Source organism: Arabidopsis thaliana, assembly GCF_000001735.4.
Source record: "Arabidopsis thaliana chromosome 1 sequence".
Lineage (NCBI taxonomy): Eukaryota > Viridiplantae > Streptophyta > Magnoliopsida > Brassicales > Brassicaceae > Arabidopsis > Arabidopsis thaliana.
In genome coordinates, this window is record NC_003070.9 from 14,385,049 (window position 1) to 14,394,553 (window position 9,505).

Consider the following 9,505-nt stretch of genomic DNA (forward strand, 5'->3'; position numbering starts at 1 on the left):
TACTCATTTAGCTTTGCATTTGCTCATTGTATCATATCATTTTTCACCATTTAAGCTTATTTTGCATACTTAGGCATCTAGGGTCATCTTGCATTCACATTGCATGTTTTGGTGTGTTTTCAGGTGCAGAAGGAGCTAAGAAGGACTCTACTCGATCCATTCACTCGATCCAGACAGCTACAGAAGAGGCATCATTTCACTCGACCTCTCTACTTGATCCAGGATGGTACAAAGGAGGCTGCAGTACAAAGGAGGTACTTGACCCTCTTACTCGATCAAGGCAGCCTCAGATGAAGCAGAAGATTGATTTACTCGCCCCTCCTACTCGATCCACTACTCGATCCATTTACTCGACCAAGGGTGACCATCTCTACAAGAATTGTTGAGCTATCAAAGCGTCTTCGGATCCTCCTCATTCCCCACTCAACCAGACATCTAAGCATACGGATAGGAGAAGAAGAAGCATCTACTCGACCAATTGATCACTCGGAGCATAGACACAAAGGCGCAGACTTTGCAGCACCCTCTTTACTCGATCCCCAAGATGAGTATTCGCCCAGACCGCCTCAAGTCTTTTGTCTTCTAGTGAATCTAGGGTTTCAACATTTTATTATAAATAGATCACTTTGGGGTTTGTCCAAAAGATCTATGCTTTATCTTTCAGTTTTTCTTTGTGTTTATGAATCTTACAACCTTAAGTACTCTTAATCTATTTTGTTTTTGCATTTGATTGTTTAAGTAAAGTTGTTTAGGTTGTTTAGATCTACATTTTGGTATGATTTCAGTAATTTCTGGGTTTGTGTTCTTGAGAATGTTGCTTGAGTAGTGATTAGGGTTCTTGAGGATGGATTAGATTAGGGTAATCTCTAGGTTAGTTAGGTGGTTAGTGTTTAGGTTAATACCCTTCTGGATTCGCTTGGCCCCTATGCGGTTTTTGCTGGCTAATGTGGAGATTCGATCATAGCATCCAGCGTTCAAAAGACGTTCAAATGGATGTCTGACCTACGAATTCCAAAGATTTGTAGACTCGACCAATAGATTGGCTTGTCTTCCTATTGGCTTTGGTAGATTGTTTCTTAAACCCTACTCTGCCTTGTTTCATCAACGAGAGTTGAGATTAGGAAGTGGTAGAGTTATGGGGATCTCTGTCATGAGAGTGGATTGACCCGGTTTTTGAATCTATCGTCATGGGTATCTATCTTTTGCCTATTAGCCATCTGATGAACCGTAGAGTTGCCCTTATCAATGAATCCATCCTTAGAATTTCTACTAGATTTATTTGTATCCATGTTGGTTGCACTTTTATTTACCCGTTATTTGTATCCCCTATTTGTATCCCAAGTTAATTGCATTTTAGTTCTTAATTTTGTCATCAGTTGGTTCTACTCGACCCAATGATCGAGTAGGCTCTTAAGTTCTCATTTTTACTTGTTTGAATCCTGACCTAGGATTGTTACTAGAAACCCACCATCATTATAATCTGGCTTGACTTAGTTGCTTTTGTTCACATCTTGATTGCTAGCAATACAGTGGACTGGATTGACACCCCCTATAGCCGCATCGACATGTTTGTGTTTTAGGGGAATTGAACTGAATCACACATTCAACATAAGCAGACCTGAAAAACCTGCTTATCAATTTGGCGTCGTTGCCAATTCATCGTTGCATTGTTACATTCAAGACATCAGAAACTTTTAAGATCAAGTTCTTTTACATTTTTCAAGTTACTAACTCATCATTTCGTCTGCTTGTTTTTGTGGTATAGGTACTAATCTTTGTCCATGCAAACTCGATCCAAAGGTTCTGCACACCTATTACCATTCAGAGACAGAATTGACAGAATAGCTCGTGAGTTACAAGAAACCAAAGCAAAGGCAGCCTGTGATCAGCAAAGACCAGCTGCTATGGATCAACAGAACATACCAGTTGATATTCAAGACTCACCTAATGTTGATCAACCAAGAAACATTGGTGCTGGTGATGCCCCAAGGAATCATCACGAAAGACAAGGGATAGTGCCTCCACCAGTTCAGATTAACAACTTTGAGATCAAGAGTGGTCTCATCTCAATGATCCAAGGAAACAAGTTTCATGGTCTACCTATGGAAGACCCCCTGGACCATCTTGACAGCTTTGATAGGCTCTGTGCCCTTACCAAGATCAATGGTGTCACTGAAGATATGTTTAAGCTCAGACTATTTCCCTTCTCTTTGGGAGACAAGGCACACCACTAGGAGAAGACTCTACCCCCAGACTCCATCACCTCATGGGACGATTATAAGAAAGCTTTTCTTGCCAAGGTCTTCTCTAACGCTTGCACCGCTAGATTGAGGAACGAGATCTCAGGTTTCAACCAGAAAAACAATGAAACTTTCTGTGAAGCTTGGAAGAGGTTTAAAAGCTACACCACTCAGTGCCCCCATCACGGTTTCAAGAAGGCTTCATTATTGAGCACACTCTACAGAGGAGCTTTACCAAAGATCAGGATGCTACTTGACACTGCCTCCAATGGAAACTTCCTGAACAAGGATGTAATAGAAGGCTGGGAGTTGGTCGAAAATCTAGCACAATCTGATGGGTGCTACAATGAAGACTATGATCGCTCACTGAGAGGAACTGGAGGATGTGAGGACAAACAGAGCAAGGATATCAAAGCTCTGAATGAAAAGCTTGACAAGCTGTTGTTGGCTCAACAGAAGCAGGTACACTACATCACTGATGAAGAGCACTTCCAAATGCAAGAAGGGGGGGAGTGATCAAACTGAAGAGCTGTGCTACATACAGAACCAAGGAGGGTTCAACATCTACAAGCCCAACCCAAACCTCTCCTACAGAAGCACTAATGTAGCTAACCCCCAAGATCAAGTGTATCCACCTCAACAGAATCAGTCCAAGCCTTTTGTTCAGTACAACCAAGGTTATATCCATAAAAAATAGTTTAATGGAAGCTGCCAACACCAGATTCCACCACCACGGTTTAGTCAACAACCACAACAAGCCCCATCAGCTCAAGATCCTGAAATTAAGCAACTCATTCAACAAATCATCCAAGGACAAGCTACTGGAGCCATGGCTTTTGACAAGAAGATAGCTGAATTACACAACAAGACCGATTGTTCATACAACGATCTGAATGTCAAGTTTGAAGCTCTGAATTCAAAAAGCAAGTATGTGGAGAGTCAATTTGCATCAACCTTGGCTCCGAAGCATCCTCAACAAGTTCAAGGGAAAGCAGTCCAAAATCCTAAGGACTACACTACTGCAAATGTTATCACAATCCACTAAGAAGATGAGTCTCCACCAAGTCATCAGACTCTCAATACTAAGGACAATATGATTCAAGAAGGGGGGGATTCAACTCAAATTGCTGCACCTGCCACCCAGCAATTCATCTGGACTATAGAGCACACACTTTTGCTGAATACTCAACATTCTGGAGAAAAGTTCAAAATTGAAAAACTCTAGAAGGATCAGAATCAAGAGATGATTAGCAGTGCCTCCACCTAAGAAACATACAAGAAGAAAGTCATCCAAGAAAAGCTTGATGATCCCGGTTCATTCACTCTGCTATGCTCTCTAGGACCATTGACATTCAATAGGTGCATTTGTGATTTGGGAGCATTTGTTAGCCTTATGCCTCTCTCTACAGCTAAAAGGCTAGGGATCACGGATTACAAGTTCTGCAACTTAGCTTTACTCTTAGCTGATGGTTCTGTTGCACATCCACATGACCTAATAGAGAATCTGCCTGTCAAGATTGGAAATGTTGAGATACCTACAGATTTTGTGGTATTGGACGTAGATGAAGAAGGCAAGGATCCCCTAATCCTAGGCAGACCATTCTTAGCTTCAGCTGGAGCAGTCATAGATGTCAGGAATGGAAAAATTAATCTGAACCTTGTAAAAGGCATTAAGATGAAGTTTGACATCAGAGAAGCTTCAGGGAAATCAACAACAGGAGTTCAAAATTTTGGGATTCAGAGCATGGATGTTGATGAAGAAAAAGAAGTTGAAACCTCACCAAAAGTCAACTATACTTCTCAACTTAGCAAGCTGAAGAGGACTTTTGACCACAAGAAGAAAGCAACAGAAAGGCTAGCTCAGACTGAAGATCCTACAGAAGATTACTGGTATGAGATGAGAAAAATAAATAAATGGCAATGCAGAGTCATAGAGGGATTATCTTCAAGGGTGATGAAGCTGAAAGATCAACTGTGGATGTTTGAAAAAAGAGTTTAAAAAATTTCAAATGTTATTTATCCAAAGAAGATGGAAACTGCACTAGCTATCAAGGAGGACGAAGATTTCACAACAGAATGGTTTGCACCAGAAGATTAGAAAGGAGTTCACTTAGAGGAAAGAAGCTTAGAGAGCAAGTTGTTGAGTGAGGAGGAAACTCCTATTCCGACTTATTCTCTAGGAGTACCTAAACCAACCACCAACCCCTCTACTGAAGAAGAACACTTAATTCATGATTATGTTGCTGAAGAACTCCTAGAACTCTGGGTTGGATACAAAGCTCAAGAGGATACTATTTGGGAGCTAACTTACAAGATGGAAGGACTGAACCACGCAATGTTGGAACTTCAAGAAATGGTTAAAGGCTACCCCTGTTTTGAATTTGAGGATTGGTCAAAGGAGCCTGGGTCAGAAGAAGAAGACTACTCTGCTGATCAGAAAGAAGCTTACTTTGAAGAAAAATTAAATGAGTACTCATACTACCATATGTCAAGAGAGGATGCAGAATATGATTCATGAACTGAAAATTCAACCACTGAAGATGAGGACTTCTCTGTTCCTCTCTTCAACCTTTTTTCTGACTAAGCTCTGTAAGAGTCAAGCTTAGTGACTTAAAACAAGCTCACTTGGGAGGAAGTCCCATGTCTATCCATGTATATAACTTTCTATCTTTCTTGTTATTTTTGATGTTTTTGTTTAAATGTTTCGGGTTTGTTTTAGTGACCCTAAGGGAGTCAACGGTCGAGTAAATTCAAACCAAGTCAAGAAAAATCTCAACCGTTGATCGAGTAGAATGAGGAGGAGTATTTTTAGCCATTGATTTGGATCACCAAATGAGAGGAGCATCACCGCTGTTTGATCGAGTGACTTTCTGAAGTTTATTTTGGTCCGTTTATCGAGTAAACAAGAATGAGAAGCTCACCACCGTTGGATCAAATTTTTTGCTCTTCAAGAGGTTGCTCGATCCTTTACTCGAGCTCTCATTATTTGAAGACCATGGAATAACTTCGAGACCCAACTTGCTCCCCAAACACTCTTTTACTCAATGGAAAAAGCGATTACCCATGCCCCTCATCATTTCCAATCAACTTTTCTATCCCTTCCCAAAGAAACCAAACACCATTCTCCTCCACCCATTGATTTCGACAAACCCTCATTGAAACTCTCTCTTTCATCATCTCGTTTTCGCAACCCCCTCACGAAGCTTTGAAGTCTTCATTCCAAACTCTTCCCCTATAAGCGCTCCCTATCACTCTTTAAGAATTCGTTCCCCTTCACCAATACTTCACCAAAGTTACTCGATCACTGCGAAGTACATCCTCAAGCATTCAATCGGTTTCAAGCTCAAAAATTTCATCACCAAAGAAACCAATTCCCTTACCCTTTGATACCTCTTGGAGAGTCGTTTTTAATTGCTTTGTCGAAACTCACCACCATGGATTCAAGAAGGAAGACTTCATCTCAGGCAAGAAGATCCTCTGTTGATCATGAAGAAGTTGAGGCGTTTAGCATGAGTGGCATAACTGAACGCCAAATTCGCCAAGCTCACCGTGCTCAAAGATCAAGCTTGATTCAAGGAAGAAGCTCAAGCCGCTCGACCATGCAAAGAGAAGAAGTAGCTCGGGGAAAGAGGGTCATTGAAGCTGAAGAAGAACACCATGAAGAGGCACCCTTTGAAGAAGCGGTTTCTGAAGAAGAGGTTGAGATCATCGAGGATGATACACCAACCCCTGTTGGGAGAAGAAACCGACCAAGGAGGAAGAGAGAACCAACCCCGAGCGAGTACTATCAATATTTGAAGGAGTTGAAGTTTGAGGGAACTAGATACCCTCATAAGGAAACGATGCAAGAGCTAGATATTTGTGGTGATGTGGAATACTTGATGGAATTGGCCAATCTTGCAACATTCATGAGCTGCCAATGTGGATACAAAGAGGAGAGCTGCCAACTCCTTGCAACCCTCAAGGTTCATTTTGGTGTTGATAATTCGGAGAAAGAAGAGAGAGGAGGTCTTGGGTACATAACTTTCAAAATTAGGGATGTCGAATATACTCTTGATATTTGCCATCTTGATACAATTTTCGGGTTCCCAAGTGGAGAAGGAATCCGCCAAGACTATGATCAAGAAGAGCTAAAATCTCTTTGGAAGACAATAGTCGGTCCGAAGCCCTTCTCGCCAACCAAGAGCAAGAGTTCTTCAATCCGTAATCCCGTGATTAGATACCTCCACCAATGCATCGCCAACACCCTCTTTCCAAAGAAGGCCACCGCATTTGTTAGTGAAGAGGAGCTATGCATGATAGACCAATCTTTGGTCTTCATTTTGAGGGAGACAAGAGATGGGAGAAAGATGGCGAGTGATAGAGCGGACACTTCGTTGAGTGTTGTTCTCTTGGATCACCTATTGAGCTACAAGGAGTATGCTGCAACCATCCATCGCTCGGGAATTCGCGAGAGTTTTTTGCGTTGGTGGTCTCTTAACGCCAATACTAGAAGCTGTGGGTATGGAATTCGGAACCTCTAACGTGTTTCCTAAGTTCATTGACCTCGACTATCTCAAGGGGAAGGATTTTCTTGAGAAAACAACTCCAGCGGATCGCTATCTCTTCAAGTTCAACCACTTGGAGCTTGGACCTTCTCTTCTACCCCTACCATGCGAGAACCAGACTTCGGTGAAGACAAGGCGTAACATCAATTTCATGCCATCTCCTTCTGCTTTGAACATCAACATTGGAGGAGCTCGAGAAGATGAACCAATATATAGTCCAACCGACTATGAGCAGCATGAGTACTTTACTTAAGCTGATTATGAGGAGCAGATCGAGTTTGAGCAACATATTGATCAACCGGAGCATGGGACCAGCGAACAAGAGCAAGCTCATTATGAAGAAGGTGTTGACCAAAGAGGAGATGAGTTTGCTAAAGTTCACAAGAAGCTCGGTGTACTTGAAGAGCTTGGGAACCTTCACAGCAAGACACTGAAGGGTTTCAAGAAGAACATGAGAACAATGAAAAAGTCGCTCAAGAGTATGGCTGCTCAACTCAAGGACTTCCAAAGCAAGCCAAGGCCACCGTCTCCAACCCCCGAAGTAAGAAGGAGCGGTTCAACGAGCTCAGCTGCAAGGAGAGCTGAACGGATCGATTAACCCCGAGCTTCATCTTTTGAGCCTCAGGAAGTGATCTCCGAGTTGAGAGAGCCAAGGAGTAGGCAGAGACGAGCTTTCACACGCTCGACCGGACAGAACGAGCAACACCCTCCCGCCTCAACTTCAGCCCCAGCCTATACCCAAGAGAGTATGGATGACTATGTCTCCATCTACTTCACCTGACAACTGAGATAACACCACCTCAACCATTGTACATACCATAGCATCTTTTAATTTTTCTTTGTGTGTTTTGTGCTTTGGTCTTGAATTCTCTTTCAGATTTTTATTACACAAGGGACTGTGTAATTTAAGTTTGGGAGAGGGTTGAAGACATGTTTAACATTGTGTTCTCTTATCTGTTTCAAATTTTGCATCATCTAAGGCATAGAAAAACCATAAAAATTTGAAAAATCAGAAAATGATTTCATAAAAAAACAGAGTGCCATGTAGATTGCATTTGCTTTTAGGACTGTATATAGAGTGTTTGCATTTAGGATTGCTCATTTGCATAGGGGATAATGATGATTTCAAACCGATAAGCATGTTTTGATTCAATGAAGTAAGTTCAATGCCCAGGTTGTTAGTTCTCTGTTGCATAATCGATTGTTTCTCTGAAGTAAGACTACACCTTGCTTTGAAATTGTAACTTGACTATACTACTTTGATCAAAACTCGTTTATCTAATGTCATTCCCTATCTATTAGACCCTGAATTGAATTTGCAATTATCATGTCTATGCATTGTTTGTGAACTCATGGCTACCATATACATACTTGATTATCTTATTCACTTCATCATCCTCTGTTTATCCAAGTAGTTGTCTCTCATTTTTAGAGCAGTTTCCCATACCCTTAGCCTAGCCTTATTTAAAGCCAAAGATCATTTGTGTGTGATTGTGAGGTCTTTTTCGATTGAGCTTGGTATAACATGTTAGGTATGAGCCGACAAGAGCAGTCTTTCATGTAGACCTAGCCCACGCTTTTTGGGTTAGCTAGGACTAGGTGGAGACTTGTATTTGGGATTGGGATTGTGTATGGAAGGAATGAGAATGAGAATGAAAAGAAAAAAAAAAAAAAGAGAGAGTAAGAGTTTAGAGTTCTAAGGGGGATACGAAAGTGTTAAGTCTAGTAAAGGTTTTGGAATTCAAAGAAGTTAGGCATTGTGATTCAAAGAAAAGGGTAAAACGCCCTATGTGCTAAGATTAGAAGAAAAGCCTTAAGTTTGTCAAAGTATAAAACCAAACTCGCTAGACTCTTAAATCGTTTCAAAGAGAACCCCTTAGAACTTGAACCAAAAAGAGAAAAAGAATGAGAAAATAGGTAGAGTTAGGACATCTATGGGACTGAGATCATCTTTTGAGCTGTCATACTATATCATTGGGTAGATGGGAGTCTGTTCTTGTATGTGTCCATTGGCTTTTACCTTTAGCATTCTACTGAAGCTCAATCTATTCTCCGAGAGTCCCCTGTTACTTGACCAAACCATTAAAGGGACCATTTTTTGTCTCTTAACCTAAGCCCGAAACCAAGTGAGTTCATAACCATTCCATTGCATGATCCACTATTCGTGCTTAATGAATGTTAAAAGGAATTGTTTGATGAGAATGCTTGAATAGATTGAGGCAAGTTGTTAGGTTGCATTGTGACGAGTATGGCTAACGTTTTTAAGTAAGGGTCTATCATCTTGCAACCTAGAATTAGCTACCTGGACATTGAGCTTACCCGTTTTATAGGCATGCTTCGGTTTTTGAATCCCCACCTTCAAACCTCTCCTTCAACTTAAGTTTTTTGTTTGCTTGAGGGCAAGCAAGAGATAAGTTTGGGGGAGTTGATAACACTGTATTTTACTCATTTTAATTGTATCTTTATCATCATTTAGCTTTGCATTTACTCATTGTATCATATCATTTTGCACCATTTTAGCTTATTTTGCATACTTAGGCATCTAGGGTCATCTTGCATTCGCATTGCATGTTTTGGTGTGTTTTCAGGTGCAGAAGGAGCGAAAAAAGACTCTACTCGATCCATTCACTCGATCCAGGCAGCTACAAAAGAGGCATCATTTCACTCGACCTCTCTACTTGATCCAGGATGCTACAAAGGAGGCTGCAGTTTACTTGA

General features: G+C 41.2%; 2 pseudogenes across 2 annotated transcripts; both read left to right on the forward strand.

The window, feature by feature from the left end:
- Positions 1-1,781: 1,781 nt before the first annotated feature.
- On the forward strand, positions 1,782-4,751 carry AT1G38270 (annotated as a pseudogene; the record flags this gene model as incomplete). The annotated part of the gene is made up of 1 exon: positions 1,782-4,751.
- A 923-nt stretch (positions 4,752-5,674) lies between these two features.
- Positions 5,675-7,498, forward strand: AT1G38280 (annotated as a pseudogene; the record flags this gene model as incomplete). Its single annotated transcript has 1 exon — positions 5,675-7,498.
- Positions 7,499-9,505: the final 2,007 nt, after the last annotated feature.